Consider the following 18,645-nt stretch of genomic DNA (forward strand, 5'->3'; position numbering starts at 1 on the left):
CCATGACTTTCTGACTGAATTGGGACTTCTTGATCTTCTTCATCACCGTTTATATATTTTAGGGATCGGCAGCCGATATCTTTTTCCCACGCATTTTGTACATACATTGTATTGGTTTTAGGGTCAACTGATTGATGATTATTTTGATGGGATTCCATTGTATCAATGGAAAATTCCACAAAGATTTTACCTGAATTAGATAGGCCTATCATTCACCGGTCAATTAGAAAAAATATGATCGATATTCATAAACACAGTGAGTATTGCCTCGTTGGATTGTACGGCTTAATCTGCCCGGCAAAGGCAACATTCCTAATTAGCAATTTTTCACACTCGCGTTTCCTATAGCTCGCTCCAATTGAACCGGTCCAATCAACCGTCAATCAAACCACGCATTCTGAATCCAATCCGCGCGACGGCAATCCCCTGGAGAGGGTACACGCATGAACCACTCAATCGAACCGATCTATACATATCGGCATCAGAGACTTGCCGATATTGCCTTTTCAAGAGCAACCGGTCTGTTCGCGGCATGTGACAAAAGGTCAACGCACAATATGTCTGTAACGCAACGCACAACACCACAAGAATATATTGCCAATAGCGCAGCGGCGTTATTGTTTCGAGTGCCGCCCGGTCCGCGGGGCGGCTACTCTGTTCTCGTCTCGATTATATTCTCCGGTAATAAGTTTGTTAATGTGATCATGCCTGGTCGTCGTCCGGTCTCGAACTGGCCTCCAAAGGAGCAATGGTGAGGGCCCGGCCCGGCTTGATCGTCGCCGGGGACTGTTCAATCCACCAAGGTGTACCACTCTTCTGGAGGGGGTTTTGAAATATGTAAGTCACGTATTTTAGTCGCTTATGGGCATAGTCAAGATATCAGGCAACGGTGGTGTTGCGTACTGATGAGAAGATTGGTAATTCCCGGCGTCGATGAAGCTGATTGAGCCAACGTACAACTATTCATTCAAATGTATTAGTTTAAATAATTCGTTTTTACGATGCTAAATGGCTAAAAGCGGTTAGTCGACGCCGGTAACTAAGTGATTATTCCTGGATACGTAGTCTTCTTAGCATGGCAAAGGTTCTTTCGCATGGATTCCACAATTCTCTTGTTGGCCAGATCACCCTGCAAGTAACTTTTTTCTTCTTCAACGAACACAAAAAACACTCGCGTTCACTTCTGTCTATGTAATGCAGAGGTACCGAGCAGGTATAGCAACAAAAAATGGCCATGTGTCAATTAGCACCGGTGGGGGCAATCAACTTTAGCGCGATTTACGCAGAGGGTAGCGCAGTTGGTTGATGGAAATCGTCGATTATTTCATGATCGTAAATCATCTGTGAGTGCAATATGAAGCGGGGAACTTGTTTTCTGTTTGGTCTCTGAGTGCATCCATCACTGCCAGAGTAGATCGTAGATCTATTGAATCGATAAATTGCCAGTTTAGTATCATGACTCGGATAGATTTCAGTGGGAATAAAAGAAGGAAAAATATTTTTACACCTTTTCAAGTTGGACTTACTTCATTACAAACCTCGTTTAATTCGCCAAAGTTGGCTGTGTGAATATCGGGTTGAGCATTTCTCTTGAAAACGCGGGTGCATACATTTTTGGATTCCGGGAGGCTTGTCCGTAACCGAGCTTCAGTTAACAGAACGCTAGGTTGCTTAGCAACCAAAAAAAAATAATTTCATATTATTCGACAACTCGGCCGTACGAAAATCATTTTTTGTTGAATATCTTGGCTGTGCATATGCTCAAGAAAAAAGAATCCACATGTCTTGGAGGAACTCGTACCCTCAACCGCCCTCAACCTCCTACTCTCTAGATAGGCGTGATAACCCCTACACAACAAGACCACTTGAAGGTCACATTTGCGGAAAGCCATCAGAATCCGAGTATACCAACCCTCACCGCTGATAGCTCTTTTATGCAAATTGAATATCTTTCGGATGCTTGATTTGCCCAACCGTCACATCTGCTTTACTGTTGTATATCCACAGTCAATCGAGCCCACATTGTTTAATCGAGAACATCACACTCTATGCCTCCAACAATGTGCTGGGCGGATTTGTATAGAGTGTGAATCAATCACACTCTGCTATGCCAAAGACTTGCTCGTTAAGGTCAAATTAAAATACCAGTAGTAGAGATTCTTATAGCATTCGACAAAGAAAATGACAAGTCAACGACAAAAGCAAAATTTGGCGCATTCATACAAATTTCGTGGGGCATCAAAATCCGTACACCTGAGCAGTTCAGAATATGTGAAAGTCTCTAGAAAATATGAATTAAATGTAAATGAAACGTTCGTCGTTGATACATTGCAAGTATTGTTAAAGTTTTCCACTTTTACGTATTCAAAACTATAAAAAAAAACATGATAAAATGATGAATTAAATCAATACCTTCTGAGTCGAAAACCGTCTACTGTGGACGGATTTAGATTCGAAGGATACAGCTTTTTATTTGGCATAATAATTGAATTAAAGCACACCAATCGACTAGACTACCACTGTGAATAAGTCAATACGCACCTTGAGAAGAGGCCCCTCTTGATTTATATTCCGCTGAGCTTACTTTATTCATCGCAAATGGCAATTTAAACACAGGCACTTTTGGTACAATAATGGCAAACACGCAAACAAATGGCGCCTGAAACTCTGCGTTTGCATGGTGGCGCTTTGTTTGTTATTTTATTTTCAAAGCCTACTTTTCATGTCAATGGACAATCATCTTACTGACGAGCATATGAACAGGATAAGAAAAATTATTAATTGATTAATTACTCTAAATCCTGTTTAATTTGTTGATATCTCATGAGGTGGATTTTGGTCCACCGCGGCGGTAGGGACCTTTCGTAGCCAAGCTGTAAATCACGCTGATGGCTTGGTTCGAACCTTGCTTTCAGAGAGTTGAGAAGAGATAGGTTGTTTTCGAATCTACTAATTTCTATTATGAAAATAGCGTCATCAGAGGTGATAATGGGCCAAATGGATGAGATGCGGCACTGTTTTAACAGCTTATAATCATTGTATGTATCGACGAGGGCAAGAAACCCAACCTATTTAAACGATTTTGTCATCCGTAATTCATCCATAATTCAAACTAATCTATTGTCAGACCATTTTCTGTTTTTTCGAGATTCCATCCTTATGCATCATAGAAAGCTTTTGCCAAACTCAATTACCAAAATTATTTTTGAGGAGATCTCAGAAAACACATATCAAATCTTCTTAGAATTTTAAAAATTCCAGATATTCAAATTTACAATAAAGCAAAAGTTAACAGAAATGCTTTTATTTCTCAAAAAGGTCAAAGGATTTTTTTAAAATAATTAAGCACTATTTCTTTAACCAATGATGTACCTTCCCAACCAAGTAACATTTTGATTAAATGGCGGTTTTATAGAAGTTATGTGGAGCAAATAGGGTAGAGAACCACTTGGACAGCACCCCCTATTCCCGTCCGCAACCTTCATTACTCGAGCGCATTACAACCGAATTACTTGTTTTTTAGTACATGGTTAGTTTTTGTCGATATCTAGTAATGTACAAAAAATCAAGCCATTTGGTTGGAACGCGGTCGAGTTATTAACGTTGCGGACGGGAACAGGGGGTGCTGCCCAAATGGTCTCGCTCCCTAATGGTTTTCCTGACCCACAAAACTAAAATGTTACTTGGGATAAGTACGGCAGTTGGCCGGGGTTCTGCCAAAACGCACCAAGCGCCGACAATATTTTTCCCATTTTTCTGCCCAAGCTTTCGCTTAGCAGATTTAATTGATTAAAAATCGTATTGGATTTCTACCCTAATACAAATGTGTCCTACAACAAATGTGTGGATGAATTGATATGAAATGATTTCCGTTTTACTTTTACGATCAAAATATCACAAGTCAGTCAATAAGCCGCTTGCAAGCGGTGCCTTTTGGCAGAACCCCGATCAGTTGTCTCTCCAAAGTATGGTACGAGTTCTATAGTAAGCCCAGTAAAAATATTAACGATAGTTATTTCAATTGTTTAAAGTTATGTCATGCTGTAGTAATCGTTTTGTGAACAAGATGCAAATATTTTCCGTATCATTGGTTGATTTGCGAAACATTTCGTTTTATGTGGAAGTTAATCAAAATTACGATTTAGAAAATCCCTAAATTATCTGCCTTAAGTTTCTCACTTAATTATTTTGAGGGTTGAAATACTTGTTAGGAAAATCATTCAATTAACACTTAGCAGCACTTGCTAAGCCTACATATTGGTAGGATCCTGTAACTCAATTGGTTACTCGTTCGCCTTATAATTGAATGGTCATGGGTTCGATTCAAACTCGAAGAGTAGATTTTTTTTTGCTTTCATTGTAGTACAAGACTGGCTGCAGTTGAAGTGGCTGTAATAATGAGTGGCAACATTTTCAAAATTGGAACAAGATTTGTAATTCGGAATTCGCTTTCCAAACAAACAGAGCTTACTCTTTTTTTGTAGGACTCTAGATCCAGATTTTTTAGATTCATCCTTCATTCATTCATTCATCATTTTAGATAGATTTTGTGTCATCCAGTCCTGTCAACAAGTGAAATCGATAACTATTGTAGGTCAAATTAGAACTAAATGTTCTTTTAGAGTATTTGTTTTGAATAAGTCGACGTTTGCTATTGACTAAAATGCACAGAAAAATGCTCCTATTCAATGATCTACAGCCAAGTTAGGAAAACTTCCCCGAATTTGGTCACGGTTAGAGACCAAATTGTTTGGATGATTCATACAAATCTTGTGACGGAGAGAAGAAGGTGGTAAAAAATGATTTGTTGCTTTAATTGAACATAAATCGCTGACGGTCATGCCCTATTTAACAAGATGCGCCTTATTGGTGTGTGTATCGGCGTATCGCTAGTTCTTGTCCTGAATAGTGAGTCATGTTGTTTTGGTCAATTCAACAGTTTTTTTCTGCATTGAAGTAGAATGTTAATAGGGTAGAGGGGGCGGGCAATATGTCCTAGCTTAGCAAAGACTTGTTTAAAAATCTTAGGTGTAACGATTTTTCAAGGGTATTTTTACCTCATCCCGATGCAACAGTTGCATCAGTTAAACCCCTCCTCAGGTCACTGCAAGTTGTGGGACTTCCCTACGATGTGGTGGGGTTTGACAATGAGCTTGCGGTCGTTCAGTTTAAATTTCTAGGGGCGGTTGATAATCGTCCGAGTGCCAGCGAAGGAGTCTAGTCAAGACGAAGACCACAGCGACAAAAGGGACCCCGCTGAATGTGGAACGCTACATATAAAAAGGACACTGCAGATCCAACTCTTTCAGGAGAAGAAATGCCTAAAAGAAGCCGAGTGTGAGGAGACGAAACAGCTGTGTTTTTATCGAGAAACACACAAGTTCTATCAGAAGTTCAATGCAGAATTGTCTGTCGAAGTCAGGCCCGCTACGTGCTCCACAGTTAGTTGCGGTGAAAAAAGATTCACACCCGTACCGGGGGTCCTCTACGGACATGAGACTTGGACCATGCTCTAGGAGGGCTTGCAAACACTCGTGATTAGGACCATCTAAGGCGGTGTGCAAGACCGTAGGTACTTTTGTGTGGCGGCGAAAGATGAACCACGAGCACATCCGACTCTACGTAAAGTAAACCCAGCATCTGGAAGGTAGCCAGAGGAAAGGGTACGATGGGCAGGGAATGTTCCAAGAATGCCGGGCAGCAACCCTGCAAAGATGGTGTTCGCTTCCGACCCGGCAGGTTCAAGAAGGCGTGGATCTCTGCGAACTAGATGGGCGGTCCAAGTTCAAAACGATTTGGCGAGCGTGGAGCGTAGCCGAGGATGGGAAGGTGTGGCCTCGAACCGCATATTGTGCTGTCAAATGTCGTGTTTTGTAGCGAGGAATGCCTTTTGGTGGAGTTATGTTAGGATGTATAAGTGTTGATATTATTTTAGGGGCTACATACTGGCGTCTGCAGGTATAATAAAGGCAATAAATATTTTGCCAATTCGCCAATTCGCTAAACGGCACTTTCCACAAAACGGTATTCCTCGAAATGCCACGGGAAAAGGTTCGATCATAGGCATCGTTCGGTCCTTGGCACATCTTTGGCAGGAAGCAGATGCTGTAGCGCTTTTTTATCTTTTTAATAGTGTCATAAAGTAAACTTCTTAAGTAATATTAAGCCATAGTAGACACCCTTCTTAGAACTAAGCATTAATCGATTTGTACGCAACAAATTGCATTCGACGAGGAATTCGATCCCATTGTTTCATCCTTTTTTCTCCCAGCGCCTCAGCTTGAAAGAAAGCAAGAAAATTCAAGCAAGCAGTAATGCATACAAATGAATGCATTAATTGGACTATTTGCCCAAAATGTAATTGAAGACATTTCTAATGTATTTTTTCATTATCCTCAATATCGAACGAGAAAGGCATTATCACTGCTGGATGGATCAACTTAAGTTTTTAAAGCCCCAATAAAATAAATACGTTTCTCTTTTTATAAAAAATAGGTGGTTTAATTAATTTTTCGCACTCAAAATAAATCGCAGAATTCGGTAAAATTTTACCGATATCTCAACAGCAGAACTGTTCGGTAAGTAGTTCTACAGAATTTCGGTGATTTTAACAGTTGAACAATGAAAAAAATCACAGAAAATTTACGAAATCTTCTACCGCAAAAAAGAGTTCAGCGAAGTTGTTCTCGATAAAATGTTGTACATACAACCGAAAAATCATTCTCTTTAATCAAATTATCTAGTTGTACACCTTTTGTGTGTTAAAACATGTTTACCTTCAGTCATAATTGGACAATCGTTATTCTTAGTTGAAAAAGGATTCGAGATTGAAGAAGGAAGAAAATTCATCATTTTATTAATTGTGAACAGAAAATTAAGCCAAACAGAACAAGTGTTATGCAAGTCACTTGGCTGGATGCCTCTACTCGCCTCAAATGAATTAAAAAAAAGACCCAAAATAACCCACCTAGCGGTAATGGTGTCTTTCTCGAGTATTATAAAAGCACATAAGAGAGGCCAAAATTGCACCTTAGGGAGATAGATTCAGTTTGTTTTTCCATTTTGAGTTTGCCTAGATTTGCGTTTTTTATCGCCAATTTTTGAATAATAAAAATAACATGAATTTTTCGACTCACAGCAAGCTACGAAAAAAGCACCCAAGCAAAATATAGGGTTACTTCTCCTGGACTTCATCTCATAGTTCCGATATTCATCGCACGAAAATCAAAGTAATGGAAAGGAATTTGATTTGTTTATTATTTTGTGATTTTTTTTTTCAGCAGTGAGCATAAATGTTAGCAAAAAGAAGCGACGAAGCTGATGCCGTATTTTTTTGTTTTGCGATGAGATTAATATATGTTCAGTTAGATGGAAAATGGAACGGTTTCCGTAATATGTAATAAAACATTTGAGCTCGAAGCTGTGTTTGATAAGTTATCTTATTTTCTTTGTTGATCCATATTATAGGTTTTCAAATTCAGATTTTAATTGCTAAAAAAATAACGAACGTCTAATTCAGGACAACTTTGACTAACTGTAGCTCAGACAACATGACTTCAGTGTGAGATCATCTTCTGAATTGCCAAAACCATCGTGTTCGTTTAATGTTTACGTTATACTTTATTGTATTAGGATATTGTAGAACAATTTATTAAAACAGATAAAAAGTGGATTAAAATGAAAAAAATATCTCGCAAGTATGTTCCGCGGCTGAGGAAACGATATTATATTCAAAAATTATTATTATAATTTGGTAATATGGTTTTGATAGTTTATTTAATGTTTCATCTACAACAACTCGCTTAGAGAGACTTTTTCATGCTTTTTATATTTAGATTAGATTTTTACAGATTATGATCGAAACGAATGATGATCAAAGTTACCCAAATAAAAAAATCAAAACAATGGCGAAACATACGTTAGAAACATTTCTTGCATGGATACGAAACATACTTTAGTAGGTCATTTTTGCAGGGATATCAGTTTTTATTTTGCTGGGCAGACGGCTGTGCGGATTATTGCCGAGCTGCAGAATTAAAAACTGAGTGTGCATTTAAGGCTATAGGGAAAAATCGGGAATTTGTTCCGTGGATTTTTTCCCCATTTATTTTTATATATGCGATGTTTTCGGGATTTGGGCATGGAAAATCAATATACCGGTCCCATTTAAATAACACGGGGACCAAAATTCGGCGGAAATTTTTCCCGAGGTGTAAGGCTACCTTTACAGAGGAAATATTTACAAAAAAAAGTTTTCAATGTTCCCCCGGATTACGATATGTCAGATCACTGTGCTTAATCGATATCCTCTGTTTCAATCATCTTCATTGCAAGTATTCGAAACTGTGTGGCTCCAAATTGCTGGAGCGAAATGCGATGACAGCAGCTCTCCGTCGGTGCGTGTGCACGCCACGGAGATCTGACAAGAAGAGGCCGAGTCATGGCTTGCTGCTCACCGATTGACACGCTGAGGTGGTAATGTACAGTGAGTTCAAAAAGTATTCGTCTAGCTGTGTGTTTTCTAGAAAATGTCAAAGATAGAATCTAGTAAGCTCAAAAAAAAACTATCGATTACATTGTGTAGCAAATTAATCAATTCATCTTTATTGTTAAAAATCAAACAGAAAAATAAAACAATAACAAAAACAAAGGTAACAAAACACAATAATTCATTAAATACGGACTCAAAAAGTATTCGTCTATTCAGGTTTTGCTCGCTTTTGAAAAGAAAACAGTAGTTGTAGAATGGAATTCAATATTTCGTTGGATTCCCCTGTGTATCTATGACGGGCTGTAGTTCTTGTGGTATGGAACTGACTAAATTAGCCGTAACAGGGACGGAATATTGTTCCATTCTTCTTTCAACACTAATTTCAATTCGTTGTTGTTGGAAATATGAATTTAACGAATTTCACGAAAAGTTTGTCGTCCAGAACCTTCCAATGGAGTTAAATTGGATCCATATCTGGGCTCTGAGGAGGCGTTTTGAGTTGATTGAGGTTTTATAGAGTAGCTACAGCTTAGTACTTTGGGCTGTGTGCTCGAGGTAATTATCACCCCGTAAGATGTATGTTCCCTGTAAGTCTAATTTCTCAGCACTGGCGTTCAAATTTTCTTTCAAAATGCGGATGAACATTTCGTGATACATAATTCCTTCAATAATGTGAAAATTTCCCACATCGGTTGCGCTAAAGCACCTCAGAGACCATGACGGAGTCCCCACCATGCTTTATTGCTCAAAAGAGATTCTGCGGCTGTATCTCAATATTCCTTTCCGCCATACCATACATCGGCCATTTAATCCAAATATGCTGTACTTGTTTTCGTTACTTGTTAGCTGAAATCGAACTGTTTTTGATAATTTGATGGCTCACTTGAATTTTCTTCCGTGATACTCGCCCATTATACCCATACTTTTCACAGGTATTTCTGTTCGTATTGGTTCATATGTAAGCACTTCTTCTCTCCAACTCACTTGCTCATATGGGTGAACTCATTTTTAAGGATTTTTTTTATTTTCCGCATAATAAATCGCTCATCGTTATCAGTTTACCATCGCTGACGACTACTTTGGTATTTGTTTTGATAGATTTTTGTGGCGCTGATGCGATCAATAACCAATTAAATTATTGCATTCTTCCTACCCTTGGTCTACCCACATATCTTGCAAAGGCATAAGTCAACTTGCACTAATTATGCAGGTGTAGAATAAGTTTTTTTTTTCATTTAGACTCATCTTTTTACTTTTCCCTTCTATTTCCGCGCCAAGTTCAAACAAAACAAAAACATTATTTGATCTGTCATTGAGTATTGACAATAATGTTGCTAGATATCACTAGAGTGTGCTAGTGTAACAACATGCGAAGAAAACTATTATATTCGTGTTTCACTCAATTATTTTCTTAATACACGAATACTTTTTAAGCGAGCGAAATTGAAGAAATTTAGATATTCTCTACATACCAGAAAAAGTAATTGAAATTTCTATTTGTTTTTGAATAATAATCGTGAGTTGATAAGTTTTCTACCAAATTTAGAAGAAAGTTTTTTGATTTCACTTCAATCACGCCTAAGTTTTACATTTTACTAAAAAATATGCAGCTAGACGAATACTTTTTGGACCCACTATATTATCAGAAACGAAAACAATCAAGAAAACATTCCTATTTTGATCTTCACGATCTTATCGATTCCCTTGACATAAATGTCTGCAAATGAACATGAAGCCTTGGAAACTCATAGGAATAAGAATAATTTTCCCTGGAAATTTTGAAGACATTTCCTCGAAATTCTGAACAATTCACCTGGAAATTAGTATGATTTTAGACGAATTTCGTAATGAACGTCATTCATTTGTCATTTCCAAACCAATTTGAGTTCTTAATCATCTCATCGACCAATCATCGTTGTTTCCTCAAATAATTCCCTTCATAAGCGCTTGTAATGGGACTGATAACAAGAAGTCCACTACATTTTCGTTTGGTCGCTTGAAAATGAAAATGCTTGGGTTTTCGCCTTCACATGAGGATCACGAAAGCTACCAGTATCAATCCATTCAATACATACATCAGGGTTGGGGGAAGAAATAGTCGTTTGAAAAAAAAAACCTTTAAAGGAGGGAAGGATGGAAGGGGGATGAGGTTAAATCCCTCACGTAATTAGTCTATCGTCCTTCACGAAATGTCCATTGATTACGATATAGATTACGCATAGGTGAGTCTTACCGTCTTGTACTGGTGGAATTCGAAGAATGTTTGTTGCTGTGCTTGCTGAGATGCTTTAAACTTCCTGAAAGTAATAAGAAAAAAATATGGATTAGTACTGATTGTTTTGTTTAATTATGATTGTAATTCTGTATATTGATGTTGAATTTGAATCATGAATTAATACGTAATAGTTTTAAATGGAAAACAACTATACAAATCATATACAACTTAAATAATTAACAACAAAAAGGAATGATAGCATGGCCTACTTTAGCAGGATTGTGTTGAAAACGATTAGTGAGCTTTTTCAAATGAATATAAGCCAGCTGCTTTTTTCGTTAAATTCAAATAGTCTTTGCCATGTGATCTATGGGTTTTTCACTTCATATTTCCACTAAAATGGAAATTGTTTAGAAAATATATTGTTGGGAACAGCACCAATAGAAGACCTTTGAATAAATTCAAAGATAATATAATAACAAGCAGAAACATCTTATTCAACTCTGATGACGCAGAACGAACAATCAAATGACCATTAGATTGCAGATTTTAGCACTATAATCATCCTAAAACAACTTCCTCTGAAGTTGTTCCTTCAACCTAAAATAACGTTGAAAGAAGCATCCTACACTTTATCTAACGAAGAGTCCAACCAACAGACGGTATGCGCAATATGTATGCATTCCGATCCACAAAAGGATATGAAAACCTGTCCTGTCTTGTCGGTAAAAACGGATTCCTGGAAAACCGATTTCTTATCCCTTTAAAAATTTCAATCCCTTCCTCACAATAAACAAAGCTTGAAAAAAAAGAGAAGAAAACGACCAAACCTATCCTTTAGATCTTCTTTTCTCACATAGAACCCTTAATCATCGTCAGGTATCCGATCACTATACGGATGAAGTAGGAAAAATAAAAAAATCACCGGCTTTGCTGGTTTATGATCGCCTTGGGTTGAAAGTTAATTTTCGAGCTTTACCCCTATTTCTCCTGGGATGATGAAGCCCACAACAGCAAAAAAACACGTTGCTGATGGCTTAAGAGTCGAGCAGCACAAAAGGAATGTGTGCGTAGGCCCAAATTAGAATCTACCTTTATGTTTTTTTTTATTCACCGCGTGTTTTCGATTTTCTTCACAAATCACTGAGCAACCTCCAGAAAAAATATCGAACTCATGGAGGGTGAAAAGGTATCAGGTGGAGAGAGAGAAGAAGCGAAGCGAACAAAACGCGCAACACCGTCCAAAAAGGCCGAAAACCTGCTAAGTAATAAAAACAACATCCTGACTCAGCCGCCCCGACTGAATATTTATGGGGCTCTCTGGCTGCTTGGATCGAATTGGATGATGCAGCAACAGCAGCAGTGGGGTGAGCACTTGCAGGATTTCTGGGAAGATCGTACGATCTCTCCCACATTATGCATCACGGATTTGGTGTAGGGTAACGGGCTTGATAACTGGTCATGAAAATGAAAGTATCATCTTATTTGTGGAATTTAAATTGACTGGTTCTGGGTGACTATTGACTTAAAAACCAGCTGTTGTAAATGGCGATATCACTTGACGATTATTTGGGTGATGTTCCCTCGGTTCTGTTGGATCGCACCGTTGACGTTGACCGGTTCAAATATTGTCCAGCCCAAATTCCTACAAAACAAGACGAAACGGACGATGGGTATCGAATTACAAGGCGGCGTCATTTTTTTCTCCTCTCAATCGCCATTGGTTCCCCTATTCCATAGAGGATCCGCAATGTGGCCAAGAGACCTTGGGTGTTAGATCATCATACGTATTACGTGGGATCAGGTTACGCGGGGTCGACGATTTGTCGTCTGGATTGTGGACCACCGCAGCACGATCGTTTGAAAATTCATGAAGCGCTGTCTGGACGCATTAGAAATGAGAACGAAGCGGCAATCATTAGGTGAAGAAGTGCATCAGTCGGTCAGAGAGGGAAATATGCACATGCAATTGTTAGGATGTGGTTCGATGTGATATGAATTTGCGTTGCGCAATGGAATACAAATTCAGTCTAGGGCGAATGCAGGTGTGGACAGAATTGAGGTCTTCCACAAATAGAAAAGAAACGATGAGCGTTTAAATATGATGATGAATTTTAATTCAATTTGCCACGGCATAGAAAACTAAATCTGTGGGCTAGAGAATCACTTTAAAGAAATTTTTTGAAATACATCTGAAGAACATCGTAATTGATCAATTTGGCGATATCACTGGATTGGATAAATTATGGAGGATTCTTAATTTGAAGAACTAGATGGGTTTAGTAATCGATTTACTAAACTGATTTCCGGATACATTTTCACACCACGCCCACCTTCATGTGGGAATCACAAAGCAAGTTCAAGACTACGTTGCCCTTAACCGGTTCAATCGATGACGAGTCTCCTGCCCGTTCCTGGCATATGTGAACCACCGGCCCCGAGATGTAGGTACCATATTGATCCGGAATCTGTTCACACCTTTCGATGGTACGTGGGTAGACATATTTATTTAACCTATTTAGTCTGAATCGTTCACGTCATGTTGGGATCCGGTAGAAGTAATCATGAGTTCGGAGAATTCATCACTATTTATTCGACGTTCAACGGTGAAATATTTTGTCGTCATCACTTCAGCAGCAGCTGCATCATAAGCGATTACAATCGACCTTCCATGAGTCAGAATTTCCAAGTGTCAATCATAGTAACCCAGAATATACATATTTTAAACCAGTTGACCCAGCAGACGTTGTTCTGCATAGTAGGCGAAAATGCGCGCTGTGAACTGCCCATGCGAAATTTCTGTACGAATCTTAATTCTAGTTTTTCACGATTTACTCAACTTTAATCGTGATTTTTGCCTGTGGTAGTATCATATAAACCCGTCGGAAACTATAACGAACGTATCAGCTGAAGGAATGAAGAAGATTCATCCAGCGGTTTTTGAGTTGTGCGGATACGAACACAGACCATTTCATTTTTGTTAATACCTTCAGATATGGCAGAGATTGCTTTCATATACCGATATTAAAATTTTCTATATCTTCCAGTGTCTATTTCATAATTTACAGTGATTAAATTCAAATAGAAAAAGAAAGATCTAACAAAAGAATCATTTTGGATCTCATCAAGTCTAAATGGCAATCTGATTACTTTAGTAATAACAAACAATCGGAAAAAATGGAGCTAATCGCACGTCCTTCAATGGAAAAGTTCACTTTGACTATTATAGAAGTTATGCTATTAAAATTTTTACCGAGGAATCTATCCGCTTTCAAAAAGTAATGGAGAAACTTCGAACAAACGGTGAATTGTCAACAACCTCCATGCGTAAATCGCTATCAAAGTACTGCTGATGGAGGCATCCAGAGGAAGACCCCCTCCGGTAAGCACGTTACGAGCACGCGTCATCACACCTTGTACCGCACTATAACACTAATGTGCACATGGTTGCGGTTTCTCGCAGAACCGGAACCGGGGCGGAGAAGCTGTTCCGCACGTGTTGCAACGATAGTGATAATTCGCCGGCATTTACACGGGACGGCGGCCCTTCCCCTAACAAGGCTGCATTACAGCTTGGCCTGGGACCGACCCGTCAAACTGCGATGATGATACACGGCGACGATCATGGGGGAACTGTTTTTTCACTATCGAGAACACAAGAAGAGAGTTCAACGCTATTAGCATTTATAATTGAGTCAGGCTTTCTGACCAGGTTGCTAAACGGTGTCGAGCTGTGTGTGTGTTTCAGTATGACGATTGGAACTTGGCAGCCTTTTGACGAAGCCCCAGTTTATCGAAATGTTTGTCGATAGGAAAACTGAAAAGATTTCCTGATAAATTCTCACATATTTTTCTAACTGGGGTTGCGTCTTTGTAACGTAGCAATAAACGGTTATAGTAAAGCTCAAATGATTAACACATTGGATGTGGTTATCACGTCTCGACTAAAAACTAAGTTGAGTGGTTTTTAGTATAAGCTAAATGAGTATGAAGTCATGAGTCATATCAGTTCTACAACATGTGATTATTATTCCAAATCATTTGTTTAGCACATGTCTATGTAGGCAGTTGATTTGTCGCTCCGATTTGGGTCGATACAAAATAGTCACGAGTTATACTCAAATTAAGCGGAAAAATTAAATTCCGAAGAAATAAAATTAAACGGCCATGAAAAACATTGTGCTTAGCAATAAGTAATCCACCGGAAACAATTCAATATCTGTCAGTGATGAATTTTTGAACACTCAGTTTTATATTTATTTTGTCTTTTAACATGTAAAGGCATAGTCTGCTGAACGTCAGTGTTCTGTACAGCATTTCGTACTTCTTGTAGACTTCTTCTTCTTAAGGGGCCCTCCTTAGCCGTGCGGTAAGACGCGCGGCTACAAAGCAAGACCCTGCTGAGGGTGGCTGGGTTCGATTCCCGGTGCCGGGCTAGGCAATTTTCGGATTGGAAATTGTCTCGACTTCTTGTAGACTAGTTTGTAGGAAATTGCCAAGTTCTTATCGACATGTCCGCCACAACCTGGCCTTTATTTTCCCATCAACCTCTGGATGAAAAACTATAGTCGCATCAATTGTTCATTGATTTCACGACAGCGCACGAAAAATTGGAACGGATGATTGCTCTCCGGCGAATATTAATTAGCTGATTGGGGAAGCTCAAGACTGAATAAAATTAAAAATACCATTGGGTTCTAATGAGATTCTTAATGTGTAATATTTGATTTTTTTTTGTAAAAATATGTTGAGTTCGCACTGTGCGATGCTAAACGTTATATATCCTTTATGTCCGACGTAGTACTTAAAACATATAACAAAGATTTTACTGTTTACAGGGGCACACCTTGCGAGTATGAATATTAGAGAGCGTCATGCAAATATGATAGACTTTGAACATTAATATCTCAGCCGTTTATCGATAGATTTTTTTTTGATCGTTCGACCAAGGAAGAGTCAACACAGCCTTCTGAAAATATTAATAGCAACAAATAGCTGTCCAAACGGCATAATTTTAGGCCGTCGGTTGTTATTGCTGCAGGAAATTTGTTCACCGCGATAGCGCCTGTAACTAGGATTACTGCTCCTGGACTTCATCTCATAGCTCCGATATTGGTCCCACGAAAAACAAAGCAATGAAAAGGTATTTGGTTTGTTTATTATTTTTGTATTTTTTTCAGCAGTGAGCACGCATGTTTATTTGTTTATTTGTTTATTTAAACCAACAGGCTCACTTGGCCCCAATGATTTGATTCTTAATACTAATTACAAAACATTTTGAATTGTACTTTCTTCACAAACATTTCAAACATAGCAATAATTTAAACAATAAGAAGAGCACAAAAAAACAAAAATAACTACGATAAGTTTAATAAGCTCATGGCTCCCAGTAACTGGTTTCACGATGTACGAACTCTCGAAACAGCAATCCCGCAGGCCACGTTGATTCCATTAGTGCCTTTTCTCTATAATTCCAGTTAACGCCAATTTTGAAAGATACGTATTGCAGGTTCTCAATGTTGCTCCATCGCGGTATCAGCTTAATAACGTCTGGTTTATCGTTCAACCGTAGAGAATTGCAAACCATTTCACGGATGACTTCAATGGAAACATGTTTTGCTACTTTTGTAATAAATAGCCAGAACTTACTGGAACCAGCTGGCCCAGTTTGACGTCTTGATCCTCTCATCAGTCGGGCGGGATCATTCGAAATGTGCATCGAGTTTCTGGCATGTTCGAAGCTTTCCACAGGTGTTGATGTGAACGGCATAGCGGCAATGTTATCGCTCCGTTGGCAACCACTGTTCATCGTTTGTTGTAATGCAGAGAAGCTCTGTTTCAAAGCCAATATTTCCAATTCGAGTTGACCCACTGTGAGTGCAACCCGGCGCTCATATTCAGGTTTGTCATCTTTCTTGTCGTTCGATTTATCCAATGCCGATCTTGTCTGCTGCTGGCGGTAGGAAGAAAGGCAAACGTCGCACAGCCAGAGAACATTCTTGAATTCTACACATACTCGCCACTGATATGGATTCATATTCGTGCAGCTGAGATGATACACATTACGGCACCCGTCACAATTGACACGCTCTTCCAGTGCAGTGATGGGTAGGGCACAACTCGTACAACCGAAACTCATTTTGAATGATGCAGTGCAGACGTTGGGTTATTTTACCGAAGGAGATGATAGTTCAGGTAGGACAATAGCTTCGATGAGAGACAGTTAAATTCACGACAATGGACGGTTATAGCTGCAAACTTAACACTCTTCGATTCGTGAATTTGTCTACGGTGCAGGATATCGTATTGAATATTTCCAGAAACTGTTTTGTATATTCTTTTCATAGGACACAATTATCGTAATTATTGGATTATAAATCACGAATATTCAACAAAAGCTCTCAGCGGTCGTACAAGCGACACGTAAAACGCACAACGATCACTCAATGTTAGCAAAAATAAGCGACGAAATTGGTGCCGTATTTCTTTGTTTCGCGATGATATGAATATATGTTCAGTGAGATGGAAAACGGAACAGTTTCCCTGTTTAGCGATAGAAAGCAAAATTGTCTCACAACATTTGGTCAATCATTTGGTTTCTGTTAGCGGCTGTAAAAACGTATCGTAAATCGGCGTAAATCGTTTCTTGTCAGAAGTCAGAACTACCAGAAAGAGAAAAATTTGATGTGCGACGAATTTTCTTCAAAATGACAGAAAATCTAATAGCAATAATAGCGTCGGTAGCGGTGATGGTCGTCGGCGATGGTTGGACAGAGAAATTACTCGCCGCGATACCATCTGAAGCCACCTTTAAAAAATAACCCTTTAGGAGTTCTCCCACAAGCTTCTTCTGAATGAACTTTTAGTAAAAATGTAAAAAAATTCTAAAACTTTGGAAAAAAAAAGAAAAAAAAACGTAGAATTTTCGTAACAACATTGTTAGCACATAATTTCAAGCTTAATTCACCATACCATTCCTACATAAACATTTACTGTTTGTACATATCATGCTGTCAATGTGTATTTATATAGTTCTTCAATTATACATCTACCAACTAATATATGGTACATCGAAAATTTTGTTCGAAAAAACGAGTTTAAATGTTAATTATACTTAACCGTCCATTACTCATATGGCCGCACTTGAGGCTATCCATTTATAGTTAGCTTAAATTCTCCTTAAAGAACTTAAAAGTTCGTGGGAATTCCTATGGAAAATTCTGCAAGAACCGATGGTGGTATAGTCGGGATTCGCTGGTTGGGATCTTAATACTTGGGTCACTTTTTAGTTGGGCCTCCGCTGGTTGGGCCATGGCCCAACTAAAAAGCATTCGAACGTCAAAATTCAATGTAAACACGGAAAACGGGATTGGGCGTCACTGAACATCATTTGTGATGTTCAAGTCGAAATACACGTGTTCAAGTGGCTGTCAGTTGACCCAACTAAAAAACCGAATTCGTTAGTTGGGCCGAGGTCGTGGCCCAACCAGCGAATCGCAACTGTAACTGGTTCATTACTGGAAACAAAACAAACATACGTAAGTAATGCATTTCAAAATAGTAACCCAGTGCAGAACTTTAGCGGGGTGCTAAATTTGAAAACTCGCAGTTTATTTTATGTTACACACTTGAATCATTTCACATATTCCGGTGAATTTCAATTTCGGTGGTGCCAAAATTTACAGTAATCTCAACGCCAGAACTGTTCGATAAATATTCTACCGATTTTCTGCATTTTTTTCTTTGTTCAACCGTCAAAAGCACCGAATATTTGTAAAATTATTTACCGAGCGGTTCTGTTGATGAGGTTTCGGTGAAATTTCACAGAAATTTGCTTTATTTTAAGTGTGTATCCTCTTATTTTACATTTCCGTTTAGATACCACCGGTGTACAAGTGGGTTCCTATTTTTGAGGGATTGAAATCCCGATAGGGACTCT

General features: G+C 38.7%; 1 long non-coding RNA gene across 1 annotated transcript in view; it reads right to left on the minus strand.

Annotated features, from left to right (window-relative positions):
• The window catches only part of LOC134214805 (uncharacterized), a 53,379-nt gene that overhangs the window by 14,009 nt on the left and 20,725 nt on the right, over positions 1 to 18,645 (minus strand). Inside the window, exon 2 of the long non-coding RNA XR_009979920.1 lies at positions 10,725 to 10,788. This is a non-coding gene — a long non-coding RNA (uncharacterized LOC134214805). The remainder of the gene's footprint in view (positions 1 to 10,724; positions 10,789 to 18,645) is intronic.

This window comes from Armigeres subalbatus, chromosome 2 (assembly GCF_024139115.2).
Source record: "Armigeres subalbatus isolate Guangzhou_Male chromosome 2, GZ_Asu_2, whole genome shotgun sequence".
NCBI classification, from domain to species: Eukaryota; Metazoa; Arthropoda; class Insecta; order Diptera; family Culicidae; genus Armigeres; species Armigeres subalbatus.